We start from the raw sequence: 18,197 nt of genomic DNA, 5'->3' as shown, positions 1-18,197 counted from the left end.
TTGTTTTCTCGCACTGCTGTCACTAGCACACACGCACACACACACACACACACACACACACACACACACTCGACACAAAGCAACTCTTTAGTGGGACTCATCCCACAGCCCAGCCGGCCTTGAACCCACTGATAACGGCTTCGTACAGTAAATGAAGAATGTGATTAAATGATTAAATATTAATGAACAACAAAAGTTAAAAAAAGTATTTTTCTGAGGTGGATTAAAGTACAAAACACATTCACCCATTCACACAGTGTGTTGATTCCCAGTCCCGTTTCTCTCACACACACACACAGCAGTTGTCAGGGGCAGTTGTGGTTCAGTATCTTGCCCCAGGGAGACAATGGAATAAAGACTGGAAGAGCCGGGAATTGAACCACCGACCCTCTGGTTAGTGGACGACCCGCTCTGAGCCACAGTCTAAAAAAGTCCAAGGAACTGACCATGGCGTCTGAATTTGGACAGTGATGGCTCAGGAGGTAAAGCGGGTCGTCCACTAACCGTTTATCTATCATATATTTTCTGGTTAGAGAACGTAAGCAAACCTGATAGTGGAAAGCTTGACGTGAAATAAAGAAAAAGATAAAATAAAGAATAGTAATATTGATGATATACTATAATAATCCAATAATAACAACTGTAAAAAGTCCTCAAACAGTTCAGCTCTGAGATTAAACAACTCCAATGAAATGAAACATGATTTTTCTTCGGGATCAAACCTGCGACCAGCACATTCCTCTGTGTTTTTATTGAGTGTGAGTCATGTTGATGGAAACTGGACTTCATCTGGATGCAAGTCCCAGCTCGACCGAGTGACCGCCTCGTTTTAGACTCTCAGATGTCACTGTGTTTATGTGTGTGTGTGTGTGTGTGTGTGTGTGTGTGTGTGTGTGCGTCTAGCTGCTCACGTATGTGTCGATTTTATGTATGTATTTAAAAAACTCTATATTTAGACGTGTGTCTTGTTTTCCCCTCTGTCGGATGGAGTATTGACATCTGTCCGGCCGTGTTAGCACATGTGAGTGACACCAGCTCCAGCGGGGGGGCACGGCAGGGTCGTGGGACGTCTGGTGAACAGGACGGGAGCCTCGGGTTTCGGCCGTGTTCCCGTGCACGCAGCACAACCCTGCGTTTTTTGACTTTAGTGTCTCCGTCCACAGCTCATTTGCAGCTGAGGTGACAAGTGGAAGTATTCGGTTACAGCTGCGGCGACACTAGCTTTTCCCAAGACTGTGTATAAATACACCGGCTCAATATGGAAACACAAACCCTGGAGGGTGAACTGTAAATACAGAGAAATGTGATGGGAGGGGGAACTTGCTCATAAACCCCGCCTCCTCCATGTTAGTGGATAGTGCACGGGCCAAACTAAAAAATGTATGTTATTAAAACTGGGGGGAAATGTCCTGATTGACAGCTGAGACTGACTCCTGATTGGTCGGGCGTGTGTCGGCTCGATGAATCACTACATCCTTTGAAAAACAAGATGGTGAGAGTCACTGGTGCGTCGCCTTTGATCTTCGTGATAGATTGAGTTATGTACCAGTCAGATTTAATTATGTAGCTTTTGGATCAAGATCATCTGGTTTGTAATCAAGGTTTAATTTCCTCCGGTGCACGACACTACATCTTCCCACTGAACAGTTTTGCCTTCCTGACTTTAGGTTTATCTTCTTCAGGCGTAGATCCCTGGATAATAGAATGTTATCAATAGAATATTACTAAGCCCCTCGGGCCGAGATGTGAAGAGCTGCTTACAGCCGATCACGTTTTATACAAACGTTGGTTTTAGTTTATTCCGTTTTCAAGAAACTAAAGTCAGTATTAAAAGCAGGATCTAATTTTCTATATACTTTACTCTGCTTGTCTTTAGATTTTGGACTCCATGACTGGTTTATGAAGTTTATTGATATGAGTTTCTCCTCTAAGGCATCTAAAACTTCACCGACTGATCAAGTCCCGGCCTTTCTCGAAATCCTTTCCTGCAGCTGCACAGCTCCAGGATCCCATCATGGTCCAGAGCAGGTTCAGAAGGGATTCTTAGTCCTGGGGGGGGAGGGGGGGGGGGTCGTGCCAGATTCCTTAATTCACTGCAGACATAAATCTGAGACAGAACAACACGTTATCATTACACAGTTACTCACATCACCTGTAATAGAATACCACCAAGCTGTATATTGTGCAGAGGTGTGTGTGATCCGCTGATGTGCGTCAGAGCTCTGACGTGGAGAATGAAGCGCAGGACTGAAGCATCCTTCCTGCTGCGGAGCTCCTCTGCAGGTGCCTCGGCCGCGGGGATGCGCCCGGCTGCGCGCTCCGGCTCTCACTCGGCCCCTCCCACTTCTCCAGCTCGTATAAATGCTCGCTTCTTCCGCTTCGATGAGAGCTGTTGTTGGAGAGTCCGTGCGCCCCTGAACGCTGTCGGACCCCGGAGCCGGACCCTGACAGACGGATCGTGCGCTCCCGTGACTCGCCTCCTCTTCGGTTCTAAAGTTTGTGCGTAAACGCGAACTCTGCTGCGTCAGCGGAAGAAGTTTGTGGAAAGTTTCTCTGGAGTTTTGCATCGAGAGACTCGCTGACTCAGTGGATAAAACACTATTTAGCGTAAATCGCTGCTGCAGTGCGTCCCCGCGGACTTTGGATTACTGCTCCAAGGTACGTGTCTCCTACTTACGATTGTTTCTAAATGTGCCTTTTTACGCACAACGCGAATGACGGACCCACTCCTTCTCCTTCTCCTCCTCCTCTGAAATGAATGTGATTCCACTAGCAGTTAAATGGCAGAACTCCTGCTCATGTACGAAGTCTGCATGATGCAGTGATATCCATTAGAGCCAGTGCGTAAACCTGTGAATCTGCAAACTTTGACGCTCTCCGATAATTGATCCAGGATCAGCCCCCCTGCTGCGCCTGTGCCCAGAAGTCCCTGGCTCGCATGTGAAACGCTTCCCTTGTGGTCGGATACTTTTTACTCAGCGTATCCATTGATTCCTCTTCCCCGGCGCACGGATCACTATCTCGGGTCAGGATCTGCCCGGCCAGACGCGCGGGCAGGAGAGACACAGGGAGGAGTGTTTCCCTGCAGAGATATGTGGAAACTGGATCAGCTCTTATCTGCTGTCATTGCTCCAAACCGTGCTCGTGTCGAATGTGTCGGATTAGAGGTCGTTATCTGCCCCTCCACGGTTTCTCGCACTTGTGGCTGTTTGTTTGCACCTCGGATGAAGGATAATTTAATCTGTGATGATCCCCAGAGACGAATCAGGATGTTCCCGCTGGGACAAACAGGCTTTCTGCGGGGTTGTAAGACTCATGCATCCATGGTGCTTGAATCCAATAGATCTTATTTATTGTCTCATTTTTAAATATATTTTGATCAAACAAACAATACATTGCAACAAGCTGGAGTTGAGGGTTGAAGCTTATCTTTGTTGTGTCACATTCTTTAGGGGTTGGTTTGATAAAACAAGCGAGTTGAAGGTTTTGTTTCAGAAATTCAGGCATTTTTCACTATTTTCTGACTTTTTAGATGAACAAGTTCATCTAAAAAGATTACTAAGAGACTAATGAAGATGAGGATGAGAAGAAATCTAAACCCTCTTCAGGTAACTGGCAGTTAAATCTTGTCCATATCAAGGCTTCATGGCAGAATTTGTGTTTTCCCCGAGTTGCTGGAAGTGTGGAGCTGCACAGTTTGTTGTTTGGATCATCTGGTTGTTTTGTGATATTTCCTTAATGACTCATCTGTCGTGGGGTCCTAAAGTCTGAGACCAGTGTCCCAGAATGGATTTCTTTTAATTCTTAAGAACCAAGTCAAACTTTTGGACTGATGATTGGCAAAAAAATGACACTGTTTTCTGACAGTTTAAATAATGAGCGATTAATCAAACATATAGCTTCTTCCCTGACCTGCACCACAACCTTCACACCAAGTTTCATGACAATCTGTCCTGTAGTTTCCGTGTCATCCTGCTAACTAACAAAGTAATGCATGGCTGAGTTCCTCTGAGAACCCCTTCACTGTTCAAGAGCTCCACCGCTGAGCTCGGGTACAATAAAGTTCCAATTCAATATTATTTCGGTGAGTGGGCAGGAAAAACAAACCCAGCTTGGAGTGCGAGTCTGGGAAAAGCAAAGAAAGGTGGAGACGGGGATGGACCGGAGCACCGACAGGAGAGCAAAGCAAACATTCCTGACTCGGTGTCTCAGCAATTTAATTAAGGTTCCTGTGAGATGCTGCAGCGAGCACCTCGAGGTGAAGGCTTAACCCCAACTCCCAACTCCCACCACCCGACCCCCCCCCCCCTCCTGTTTCCAGCTTGGACTAATCCCAAGGGGTCAGCTAAATAAGTGTTTGGGTCACGCCACGATGACAACTAAATAGGGGGGGACCCCCGAAGGAAAGCTCCCCAATCAGGGAGTTAATAACCCCATGAAGGAAGTTAAGAGGTACAAGGTGAAGGGGATTGAAACATGGGTCCGATGGTGTGTGTGGGTGCATGTGTATCTCTTTGTGTGTGTCTGTGTGCGTGTTTGTACATGCGTGGATGAAATTTCAGTTGTTATCAGCCTCGCCAAATAAAAGCCCCTCCTCTTAGTGGGGTTTAAGTGTGCCCTGTGGTGCTCTGATGACACACACACACACACACACACACACACACACACTTCAGGTCAGATTTCGGTCACTGTACCACAGGCTGGATGGATTTTTATAGGGAGATAAATTCCTGAAACAAGCTGCCATTTCATTTTATCCACTACTGATCGACTCTCGGCAACTGGGGACAGAAAGCGTCTCCCTCCTGTTATTGTCCTGACCAACACATATTATTCTTTGGGTGTTCCCCTGCCCCCCCCCCCCCCCGACGTCCACAGTGCCCGGCGTGTGCAGACCGTGCAGAGCGGCTCGTCTCCGGCCTCTCCCTCCTGCCCGCTTGTCGGTCGATCTGTTTTCAATCTTGGTTTTTCTGCCACGGCCCTGAAATTAGCTCTGGGTTTTCTCTTTCATGTGGAACCAGAATGTCACACTCTCTCTGCCTCAGATCCTCGTGATACCCAGCCCCGCCAGACTCCTCCATGATAATGGAAGCTCTACTGCCAAAGCTTACTACAGTATAGTTAAGGTTATGGAAAGATCTTGTATATTTATAAGCAGGGAAAACAAACTGTGGTTAAAGTGTGGTAAGGGTTTGACAATGAAATCACTTGGTTAAGTTTCGATACAGGTTGTGGTTGTGGTTTAAAAGTTTGTCGTGGGCGGTGAGAGCTTGACTTCTCGCTTCACTAAATGGAGAAGATGCAGCTTTAGACACTTGCATTAAAGCTGCTGTGTTAATCGTTCAATGCAGAACTGTCCAATATGATTCAGGTTGATACTCGGCTTTAATATTAATCCCCACTAACTACTAAAACTGAGAAATGCATCTAGCCTGGTTTTAGTTAATGTATTATTATGGACGTTGATATGCAGTTAAAATCTAAATCGATATCCTTTTTGGTCTTTTAGGTGTGTTTGCAACTTTCCACGAGAATTGGCCAAAGAAAAGGAAAAGTTCCACATTTCCATTTGCTATTATGTGATAATTCCAAAGAGGCATATCTCCTCATATTTCATAAATAAAATAAGCGTTGCCAAATTTATTTAAACTTGCTACTTTTGTTTCTTGGGGATGCGAATTGTGCATCTATACTGTCGTAAATGAAATAAAGCATATAGCGCCCTCTAGTGGTCGTGTTGAGTATGACACTGTGCCGTAACGCCTTGATTCCTCAAGGCGTTACTGCATCTCACAATGCACCAATTGAAAAAGCTCTATTTTTAAGTTGAGGGTCTAAATCTGGATCTCTTCCCCCTCGTGTTGTTCTGCAGATGTGTAGGTGTGTGTGGGGGGGGGGGGGGGGCCTCGCAGATGTAGCGGACGTCCAGCAACAAGCCTCTGACGGCTGATAGATCATCCTGCTGGGTTCAGTCATTATTAACTAATTACACTAACAAGCTGCTGATGATGTTTACTGATGACAGCTGTTCCCCTGGTTTGTTCCAATTAAGTTTCCAATTGTTCCAGATATTTAATAAGCAGCTCAAATTACCTTAGATTTCTAAAGATGAATTTCAGGTGGAAGAAAAACGACTGTTTCATATGATGTAATGATTTAGATTTAGCTTTTTTTGGTCAAAACAAACATAAAAAACTCAACTTTAAACAATATGCAATGATATTAAAAGAGAGAGAAACTAAAACAGTTATAATCTATACTATACTGTACTATTCTATAAGTATCTATTAATATATTTATAAAATCGGCCAATTTATCGATCAAATTCCCACGATGATCAACAATTATAAAAACCCAAATGACAACAAAATGTAATAGAGGCTTGATAATTCACAGTTTAACCATAAAATGTATTATTCATTACTACAAGTAAAAAGAAAACACAAACATATAGACGTTGAATTAAGGACAATACACATAAATTCACATTTTCTGCATCAACAAACATAAACCCAGATACTGATGCATCTGTGAAGCGTTCAAATCGATCGGTCCAACTCTGATTCACTTATATAACACTTAAATTGTTAAATTCTATAGTTAACTTGGTAAATACACGTATGTAAGTTAATATACATAAGTAATGTAGATGAAGCCATTTGGGATGTGGCTAAATTTGGTTTCTGTTTTCATGGACACGTGAAGTGTCACGTTACGTCTTTACAGGCTTCCATGACACCACAGGAATGCTTCACTCCAACCGACAGCAGGCGGAGACTTAACGTGCTCACTGAAGAGGAACCCCTACTATCCAAGAACATGAACCCACCCATCCTCCTCACCCCCCCTCACCCCCAGGGAGGGTTTAGGGGGGGGATGCTGCTCCTTCACTAACCCATGAAGCGTGTCTCTAAGTACCTCCCCCCCTCATCCTTGCAGTGTGTTGTATAAACAAGGCGGTGCGGTAGGAAGGTAAAGAGCGTGACACAAACACACACACACACACACACACACACACACACACACACACACTGTATAGACTCCGACATTCCTCCGCGGTACCAGGAGATACCAGGAGATGAAGATGCCTCCAGCGGCAGATCTGTGGTCAGATTTTCTCCGCAACAGAAACACAAGGCCGAGATTGTAACAGCGTTTAACCTCCTGATAACCTGATAGCAGCAGTTTTCTCTCTCCTGCTCGTGTCCCCTAATGAAGTGTTGAAAGAAGTGCATGTGAAGATGAAGTCAAAACAGGCAGTTGAATGGAATGTAAGTTGTGCAGGATAAAAGCCAAGGCTCAGACGGCAGACTGTGTTTTCACTCTCATATTCCCGATTCAGATTCGGGCTCCAACAGGTTCAGATCAGCAGTTGTGTCTAAATCCAGCTGCAGCAACATCTGGAGTAGGAAGCCGGACCGAGTTGAGATGGTTTCCAGGGAAGTTTCTGCTTCACCCGCTTGTTTCCGCCCCGATCGCCGCATCGCTTGCTCCTTTGAGCCGACCGCCACCTGCCCGGCTTCCTCGCTATCTCCGTCAGTGGCGCGCAATGCATCCTGGGATAGGTCGGTCATACAAATCCTCCCACTGTACAAACTGAAGCCAAATCATCCCTAATATGTGCGCGGCCATTTTGCGTTACTTACCTCCTTCAGAGTTAAGAGTCGTGATCCGTGAGTGGAGCTGTGCTTTTGAATTAATTTCCTCTATCAATCACTGGGACATGAATGGCTGGAAATGACAGGTGTCTGTTTTTTTGGGGGTTTGAGCCTCGTCCCATCTGGACATGGAAGGGCTGTACAGTTCATGACCTCTACTGCAGTCAGCCACCAGGGGGCGATCGGTTTCAGTCAGGTCGCTAAACTTCATACACAGATATCGGTACAGGTGCATTTGAAAAGTCGTCCATTCCAATTGATTATTGTCTGTTACTTAGTCTGAGACACCAGTCTATATATAACGCTCGACCAATCAGGATGAAGAACTTCTCTCAAGGACCCGAACAGATACAAGCTGTTTCAAGCAGTGGTTGTATAAACAGGTCATATTCTTCATATCAACACCTTATCTGTCTGATGTCGTAAAGATAACACATCTATCCTCCGACAGCCTTCACAACCAGAGGGCGAGAGGAGGTGAGGGTGGGGTGGGGGGGGGTCTCAACTTCCATACCTCTTTTAAATACCCCCTGAGGGCACATAGTATACCTGTACACACACATCCTCACACTCAAAAGCCCTCAGACCACACACACACACACACACACACACACACACACACACAGGGTCCAGTTTGAAGTACACAACAGTGAGATGGGAGATACCATTTGACCATGGACGCGTGCGCTGGAGCTCACACTCGTGTGCGGCGCAGCGTATTTGTCGGGACGTGTGAAACATCGCTGAGCCAGTTGCCTCGGGTGGAAGTGGAGGTGAATGGGTCTTGTGCCTCGGTGTGTTTGTGTCTGTGTGTGTGTGTGTGTGTCTGCATTCAGATGCACATGTAGTGTCATGTTCCTTCTTTCACTCTCGTTTGGTTGTAGCACTGACATGCAAATCCTGCTTTTGTGCTACTGCAGGTCTGTGTTTACCTTTCCTGTGCCATTCATGAGTGTTTTTGTGTGTGAGGCCACCGGCAGCACAGGGATGTTAATGCAGGTAAACCAGGAGGGAGCCAGATGAACCGGTGATGAGAGACAAGGAGACAATAATCAGGGGGAAGCTGAGCTGAAGTGGTTTGAAACCGGATGATTTTTACAGACACGTTGTTTTAACCGCTCTGGTTGACTCATCGGCTTTAAACGTTTTTTTCAGTTAGATTGAAAGAAGTCCGTGTTACAAACAAGTTCAGCAGGAAATTAATCCAAACTTATCCCTCAGTGTTGATTGGAGATAATCACAGAGATGTGGTGGAAGCACACGGTTTACAACCGGCAATGAACATAGATTAAAAACGGAAAACGGCCTCTGTCACCACAAACGTCTTTTACCACTTGTGTAAGAATCTCATTGAACTGTTCGGACCCAGTCGTAAGAGGTCGTAAGAAGTCTGCCACTACAACGAGAGGATAAGGAGCTTGGAGCTTTGTGACTCAGATGATCTGATGTATCGATGTGTGGATATGAAAGTTTGGTCATGTCGCTCGGCCCCGGGTGTGACAGTTACACACTTTGGTTTAGTTTGATTGATTGACAGGTGTGATGGGTGGGAGTGAATTAAGAATTGATTGATAGGTCCGCGCTGTTTGGAGCAGCATCAATGGAAGGGCTCAGAGGTCGAGGAGATGATCCCACCATTGGATTCATTGCCAGAATGAAGCTGGTGATTTCATCCCAGGAAGACGCGGCTGCTGCTTCACCGAAGACAAATCAAGTGCCCATCAATTAGTGTCCAGTACTTCTCCCTGAGATTCAACTAAATTAAAGACTAATGAATACTCGTCGCTTGATTAGGTGCAACTCACAAAGGTGTGGCTTGTTCCTCGACATTCATAGTTTGGCCTCAAGTCATCTGCTCAGTGTTTGTGCACAAGAGGAATTATCCCCAACAGCCTTGAGTGTATTTTTGGCAATTCTCAGTGTGTGTGTGTGTGTGTGCACAGTCTTGCCAGACACAGTTATGTTGTAATACTCTGCAGCTCATTATTAAACTGACACTGTATAGCTCCTGCAGTGTTGAAGTTACACTATGTCTTTGCAGGTTTAATCCGGGCTAATTTGGAAATCAACACCTTGAGCAGTTTTCTCAACACTTATAAGAATCCGGGTACACATCCATTCTTGCACAGACAGTTTCTGCTCCCCCTGCCTCTCACACACACACACACACACACATTCACACATGCATGCACACAGAGCCGCCGTCGTCCTCGGAGGCCCCGCTTCAGCTGGCGGGGGATTAAGAGGTCAGGAGTCAAAGGAGGGACCAGTCAACCTGCCGAGCGCGACCAGAAACTGACCAAGCAGAAGGAACCTCACAGATATTTTGCTGAATCAGAGTCAAAAAACACACAATCCAGATTCTCCGAGTGAGAACAGTCGACCCCGCGGAACAAGCGCCGCACAGCCGAGTGTGTTCCGTGGTTCATCGTGTTCCCACTTGGCTCCGAGCCGAGCGTCGGATGATGCTTGGACCACCAAAGATAGACAAACAGATGAAACCAGCACGTCGGGGCTTGTGCAAGATTCACAAGTGCTGCTCACTTGTTTATCGAAACGAGGGCTGGTTAAGGTCACGATTTCAACAGTTGGCTCGGATCTTAATGTCAAAGCCCCGCGAGGTGTGTGGCATTTAGAGAGCACAGGTGACTTGAGGGCAGCATTTAAAAAATATTATAAAACCTTATGATTAATGTAGCACAGTAAAAGTTCAATTCTCACGATGTTAGCTGTTTTCGTTTCTTGGCTACATCCACACTGGTAATGTGTGAGTTGCGTGTTGCTGCGTTTACGCCTGTTTTAAAGGAAGAGCGGCAAAACCAGAGAAGTTTAAAAAACACTACTGGTCCTGATTTAGTTTGAAAACCACTTTTGTATTTCAGGTGTGTTAGTGTGGACGGGGATTCATACTTTGACATAGCAAATCAAAACCTCACATGGAAGTATAAATAAATAGTATCACGTTTCTGTGAAGAGTCTAAGAGTGTAAATATGCTTCTTGAGCCTGAAAAAGAATCCAGTCAATCCAGAGGGCACAGGAACAAAGGCCCAGAAGAAAATGACCCATATAAAACAAAGTGTCCAAATAAAAACAACTGTGGAGCTTAATGTGTTTCTGTCAATTAAACTCAAACTGCAGAGTAAAACAAGTTCAGAGCACAACTATGTGTTTCATTGTTAGCGGATGGCAATGTTTGCTTTACTACACAACAGACCCACAAGTGTTCAGATGTGCTGAAAGCTGAGAATAATTACAAACCACGTTCACGAGAACCTGTCAACTTCAAAACTGTTGTGAATGTTTAGCGTGCACATTTAAAAAAAAAAAAAAGTTGTGGTTCTGGAGTCAACAAGGCTCAGATTATTTCCTCATCACACCCACACGACGTGTCTGCAGAGGGCAGGAGACAAACACAGCTCATGGTCCTGCTATTTGCACCCGGGTGAAAAGTGCAAAGGACAAATCAAACTTATCTGTAGGAAGGAAACGTAATTCATCCCTCCGGCTTCATAACCGGACGTTTGTTTGACTCGGTGCCGTCTCTGATGAAACCTCCCTCTGATTCGCTCGGCACCTGACTCTCCACCTCGTCCTGTGCCCGCTGAACCCAGCGGGGGGGCAAACTGTGGCTGTGGGCGAGCCTGTGGTCTTTTTTAATTTGGACATCTTGTTCACAGATGAGAGACGAAAGCCACTTGGAAGAGGAGGGAGCGGATCAGACGTGAGGCTGCAGCAGATTCAGAGCAGAGGAGACGCTCGTGTTGATCGCTCACAGAAAAACAACAATAACACAGATATTGTGAACAAAGGTTAATAAAGTATAAGCTAAAGAATTGAAGTTAGGGAACATTATAACATAACATAACTTCTTTGTTTAAAAAATTGTGCATAGACCTTAATAAAGAGGGACGACAGGATGTAGCTCCCCAAAAACATCTTGATCGACCCCCTGGTGGCCGGCTGTAGTATAGGTCTAAACCTTTGAATCCTCCATGTTAGCAGATGGGTCATGGACCAAACAAAAAAGTCAAACACAGTTTTCCCCAAAACATTACAGGTCGTTCTCATCTCACTGATGTCCAAGGGTTATTCAGTGTTATAGAAAAACATTGAAACTTCCTGATTGACAGCTGAGGCTGACTCCGATTGGTCGAGTGGGACCTCAACACCATTGTGGATAACGACAAGCATATATAGGAATCATGATTGATTATGGCAACAATTTGAATCACGATAATTCTGGTCGATATTGACCTGACGGTTATTTGACTTGTTCACTCACGCATTTATTGAACTTTAAAGACAGATAAATCCTAACATAATATGCATTATATTGCGAGTTCTCTGGTATACTTTGTTGTTGGAAGCCATAATCATAGCTGAATTTCATTTAATGGCCCAGCCCTAACTGGACGGGGTTGAACTCTAATTATTGCCTGTAAAACCCATCGTGTAGCTGCCTGTGATTCACAGGATAATTGCCTCCGCTCTGTGTACGTGCACAAGCCTCGAGTCCGAGGAAACAAATTAAGTAATTGCAGGGTACGTTTAGGGACGGCTAACTAAACCCTGTGTTCCGACACCTGCCAGGCTCTGTTTTAAAGGAGGACAGTGTTTATTTCCTTGTGTCAGTCGTGTGTTTTTCTCACCAATGCCACAGACAGTCCATAAACACAGACAGACCAGGACAAGTCCAAGACAAGCAGTCTGTCGTTGAGTCAGCGGCAGGAACGTTGCTCCAGAGCTTCGACGAGGCCAAGAAGCACCAGACTGTTGCTCTCAGCAGAGCAGATGGGATGTATTAAGACAAATTGAGGTAGAAAAGGCTGATGGAGCAATTCCCCGCGTCTCGCAGTGCTAATGAATTTCACTCGGTAAAATGTGGCATTGCTCAAAGGGCTGGGGAAGGGGGGTGTGGGGTTAAGGAAGGGAAAGACGATGAGTTTGTCTGAGAGTTTGCAGGATTGTGCAAAAAACTACGGAACGCTTTCCCACGAAACTTGGTGCAAGGATGCAGAATATGTTTTTCAAATATCTGGCATGTTAAGGGGACTAAAATATACGTTTGCTATTTGGTGCAGATCCAATAAGAATCTGGATCTAGCAGATTTTAAATTGGGCCTTACTGGAAAAGTGCCATTCTAGTTCCCATAGTTTATACAATGTATGAAGCGATGATAGATTTTTGTGGGTTTCCTTCATGTTGTTGCCTCTGCTTCATTAGACTGTTTCAAATCTTGGAATGGACGGAGAGAACTCTGCAGCTGAGGGTCACAACACATCAGGGTCGGAGCAGGGGAACAGCTGAATAAACAAGTGGACGTGGAGTAAAAACTGCAAGTCTGCTCAGTAATGGGACCACGATTGATACTAATGTACTGGTTTTTCCTATTGTCTTGAAGGAAAACTGAGCCTACACATATAAACCAGTTCCTTTCTTTGCTGGACTCAATTTAAGTACAGACAAACGATAATAATAATAATAACTGGTCTCCAAGGATTTCAAGTAGGAAATAAAGGTTTTAAATGCCAGGATTGACCGAATTTAGAAGATATTTAGGTTTTGCAGGATAGTGTAAGTTCTTTTTGAGACTGGCTCTATGAGAGAACAGGTATGGAAAGGAAGGAGTGTTTCCTTTGGACAATGTGAAGAAACCAGTTCCCTTATAAATGATCTCTGCGTCTTATCAGATCCTAGGCTGTGATTAACACCACTGAGCTGCACGTGCTCACTAACGTACCCGTGTTTGTTAAGCTGAGCCTCGGTATCTTCTCCGGTTGACAGAGTCACACACTTGGTCTTCCCATGAAATTCAACAGGACAGATAACATCTTTGGCGGAATCCGAAAGGGAGCGCGGTCAAACTCCCATTAGAACATTTCAGCTCCTTCGAGATTCATTTAAATTCACAGTTTAAAAAAACAACTTTCTAAAGTCGTTCTAATGACGATTAAAGTATCTGTGACCTTTCACGATCTTTTCCTAAGTTCATGAAGTTTCACGACAAACTGACCGAGAAGTATCGATAAAATCATCTCGTCCCCTTTGCTTAAAATGTTTCTGAAAGGCCGGCGTTGTTTGTTATTAGTGCAAAAATCAAGTGAGGTCACTTGTGGCTTCAGTGGGAATCTATGCGTGTGTTTGTGTGTGTGTGTGTGTGTGTGTGTGTATGCATGCTCCCATCCATCCACACAAACACAACAACACCATTCTCCCCTCCTGGTTCCCTCTCCAAACATCCCCTCCAGCCTCGGGGCTTTTTTATTTTCCTTCCAGAGTCGTGTGTCAGCACCCGGGCTGCAGCGGAGCGTGTCGTCGCCAGTCCTCCACATTTCAGAGTCCAGTTACACCACAGAGGCGGCGCCAGTTATGTAACTGCCTTTAATGTTGACTGTGTATTGTTTTTTAGGCTTGTTTGAGTCTGTTTGTGTTGATTTTACCTTCTTCAGTTGTACGGCTGTATCCTGTAATTGGTTTCATTTGGGCTATTGTCCCTAACAAGTCCAATTACCTCCTCCGAGGTGAAATGCTGCTCTGCTGGTTCACCCTGAACTCTCCTGAGGTCATTTCATAAATTGCTTGAGCAGCACCTGTGATAATTGTTGTAACAGTCGTGGTTTGGTTACACAGCGAACACTCCCTCGACTGTTGCATGCAGACAGTAAATCTTTTTAATTATCAACTCAATTATCATTTCAAATGTGACACGTGAAGTCGTTTCTCAACACAACGAGACGGCAACAACAGAGACGGTGGTTCGAGGTGTGAAACCTGTCGCCTGCAACTGCTCCTTTGACTGAGTCTGCGCCTTCTCAAAGAATTAGAAAGGATCCAATGATGAAACAATGCTAAGAATGGAAAGGTTAACACCATCAATTAAGTCTTATCAACTACTCAAAGCGCTTGACAGTACAAGTCACACACACACACACACACACACACACACACACACACACAGCATTCACACTCCTCAGCACATCAGCTCTGTTTTCTAGATTTTTTTAGATACTCATGATTGTTGTTAACTTACTTGCTTCTTAATAAAAATATACTTTGTAGGTTGCAGTTTGATTTGAAGCAGCTTGTTTTGCGTCATTAGTGACTGATTATTGGACGGTGAAGAGAAAACACAAACGTTTTATCGTCTGTCTTTGTGTCTGTCGAGGAATCCAGTGTGAGATAACAGATTCAACCGCTACCGATAACAATCTTCACATGTAATCAATGATTGCAAAAACACATGGAAAAGCTGTCAGGCACTCTGAAGACACATTTAACGCACAGAAAAAACAAACACAAAGTTTAACGTGGTACTTTAGCAACAATACATCCAATAAAAACCCATCGACTACACAAGTACACTGAATCAGAGCGTACACAAGTATACACAACACATCAGACGTTTAGCATCGAACGAGGAAAATATTAATTTTTAAATCCAGACGCTGAAATAAACAGTTAACATGACCTTTGACCATTTGAACTAAATCACTTGTGAGGTTATTTTTTAGCTACTTTTGTTACAATCTGCAAAGTAACCGAGTGAATATCGGACACAGTGGCTTCAATCAGGACTTTAAATAAGTTGTGTGTTATTCACAGTGAGTCCGATATGAGCCTCTGCTCGTTGTGTAGTGAACACAAACAGAGGCCGAGCCTGGGATCCGTCCTGATTGATGATGTGTTGACGAGATAAGAGCTACGAGTGTGTTTGTGTGCGATGACATCACAGGGGCTGAACTCGGTCTGATCCGTGAGTTTAGGTCAACATCGACTCCGATGCTCCCCGCGACACAACTGGCCTTTTTGTTCTGTCCGCGGTTGTTTTGCTATTTTGAGAGTTTTCTTAATAAAAGCATCAAACTTTGTGTAACTGCTGCGAGGAAACAGATTTTCTGGCAGGGACATTTTTTTTCACAAATAGAACAAGTTGATCTTTGTCCGAACTAAAGTTAGATTCAGATTTTCCTTTTTTTGTTGTTTTTTTGAGTTCTCGGGCAGAGTCGACCTCACAGGACAGATTGTGTGTGTGTGGAGAATAACAACAGGGATCAGAACTCGGCTCAGAACGTCCCCACGAAGAGTTAAAAAATCAGATTCCTCTGTTCCTGTGTGAAATGCAGCCTTTGTTTCTGGGTCATGAACCTGCCGAGGTCACTGACTTTGACCGAACCAAACAAACACACACACATGTCACTTTGCACTAATTGATTCTCCTCCCAGCAGAGACGCAAATTACTTTGTGTGTGTGCGCGTGTGTGTTTACTTTAAAGGATCTTCCAGGAGTTAAGTAAATAGATAAGTGACTAAGTAAACACCCATTCCACACACACACACACACACACACACACACAGAAACACACACCCTAATCCACATCCTACTTCAGTTGTACATTTCTACACACACGTCATATTAGTGAAAGTCCTTCTGTGTTCACAACATCCAGACGCTGAACTTTTCCCAATCATAATCCAATTATAATCGTTTGTGTGTTAGTGTGTGTTAGTGTGTGTGTGTTCCTATAGAAATCTCTCTCTGCAGTAAATCCGTCCACACTCCCTGACCCAACACTGGGATAATGAGGTGATCCAGCAGCAGGGGACAAGTTCGTAGAGGTCTTTCGGCCATGGGTTTCTCTGTGTGTGTGTGTCTGTGTGTGTGTGTGAGTGTGGCTGCAGCAGATGCAGCGCTCATGATGGTGTGAACTTGTGTTTGCCTGAGACAGATATGATCCGGGAGACGTGTGATTGTAAATAACTGCTCTGATTGTTGCTGATTTTTCTGCCGTGCCTGGAAATCTCACACAAATTCCGTGTTAGGCCAAAAATCTGTGTGTCGGCTCCGCTCAGCAGGGAAAAGTGTGTCTCTCATAGAAATGTGCTTAGATTCCAACTTTGTTTCGAGGCAATTTGGTCATGTGACGTTTATGAACAAGCAGAAATTAAAGGGTGATTTACTGAGTCTCCACGTGTTTGGAAAACTTGCACCAAATGACCTGTGACAGCATCGAACACTGTGGCACACACCGTTAGTCACAGTGCATCACAGCCAAGAGGTTAAAGGAAGACATCATGGCTAGAAGTGTTAGAACATGAAAACATTACCATACAGCCTGAAGTCAGGTTTGAGGAGACAGTCAGAAGACAAAGGGACATAAAACTAGCAGAGAGCCTTTTAGTACGAAAAGAGAGGCGTCACTTCCAATGCGTCTTTTACGTTGGCATGATTGTGAACAATACATCCACTAGAGGGCACTGCAGGGTGGACAGTGTCGGTCAACAACAAACATGGCGACGGTGAAGGAGGTTGTGATTAAGTAGCTTTCACTACTTCACCATTTTGACGTTACACTTTCTCTATGATCGTCTAGTTTGAACTATCGCTTCACTGCCCCCCTGTGACCATTGGTGGTACTGCTCCATTTTGTCCGTTTCTGTCCACATCCGTAGTTTTTAGAGGACGTGGACAAATAGGGACGAAAGGAACGCAGATTAGACGAAAGGCTCCGTCCATGTCCATGGGCCTAAACCCTGTGAGGGATCGAGGAAGACAACGCAAGTCATTTTCCAGTGTCATTAAAGTCGTACTCATTTGTGTTGTTACAGAGTCGGACTGTTGTCATCAGCTCATCCAGCAGCGACAGGAGAAGAGGCAGCGAGGAGTTTGATCCACGACAGAAAAATAAGTAAGTAAAGACTTTTCAAGGTTTTAATGTTTTTACGTCTGTTGTTGTTGTTTGTTGTTTGTTTGTTTGGAGGATTTATGCAAAAACTGCCGAACAGATTTTGGCGAAACTTGCCTGAAGGATGGCACATGACCATCTCCTTAAACTTTGGTGCAGATCCAGGTTTTAACACTTCTTCTATTGTGCCTTTTTTTTTAAAAAAAATTCACTATTTTCCCAGAGAATAATTCATGGATCTTGATAGAAAGAATCTGGCGTATTTAGGAAATGTATAAAAACGAGTGCATCAAACACATTGAGTGATTTCAGGCGTAAGGATGCAGATCTGTCTCGTGCTGCCCAGTAGATGTTTGATAAATGAATGTGTATGAATGGGCGGCAGCGTTCACAGAGGAGATCACACAGTGGGAAACTCTCCTTTGGCGTGTGAGCCGACCTGGTTTGGTATTTTTTCGAGTGGCACAGTTGGTCACACCTCTTGGTTTCAGGGTGAATTTAGGTTACACTGGTTTTTCCACTGAGGGTTTGACATTTTGAAATCCAGCGACGAGGCGCCACATGCACAGCCGGGCATCGTGCCACAGACGCTACAGACGCACAACAGTCGAGGATGTCAAAAGCTGTGTGTTTGTGTGTGAGTGTGAGTGTGTGTGTGTGTGTGTGTGTGTCTTCACCTCACACTCCACTGGCTGTGAGCCTGTCCTGTCTGTCAGCGGCTGGAAATAAGTATGTTGCCTGCACTCACACAGGTGTGCCACAGGGCACCTGGCAGGAGGAACAACCCCCCCGAACATGTCTCCTCTTCTTTAACATGTCTCCTCTTCTTTAACATGTCTCCTCTTCTCTAACAT

General features: G+C 44.7%; 1 protein-coding gene across 1 annotated transcript in view; it reads left to right on the top strand.

The window, feature by feature from the left end:
• The first annotated feature begins 2,379 nt into the window (after positions 1 to 2,379).
• Positions 2,380 to 18,197, top strand: part of LOC128436991 (vasorin) — a 32,242-nt gene continuing 16,424 nt past the window's right edge. The window contains exons 1-2 of the mRNA XM_053418949.1: positions 2,380 to 2,658; positions 17,267 to 17,346. The gene's annotated coding sequence lies outside the window, so the exon portion shown is untranslated. The remainder of the gene's footprint in view (positions 2,659 to 17,266; positions 17,347 to 18,197) is intronic.

This window comes from Pleuronectes platessa, chromosome 3 (assembly GCF_947347685.1).
Source record: "Pleuronectes platessa chromosome 3, fPlePla1.1, whole genome shotgun sequence".
Classification (NCBI taxonomy): domain Eukaryota; kingdom Metazoa; phylum Chordata; class Actinopteri; order Pleuronectiformes; family Pleuronectidae; genus Pleuronectes; species Pleuronectes platessa.
Note: the sequence above shows the minus strand (reverse complement) of the source record. Positions and strands in the feature narration are given on the sequence as shown.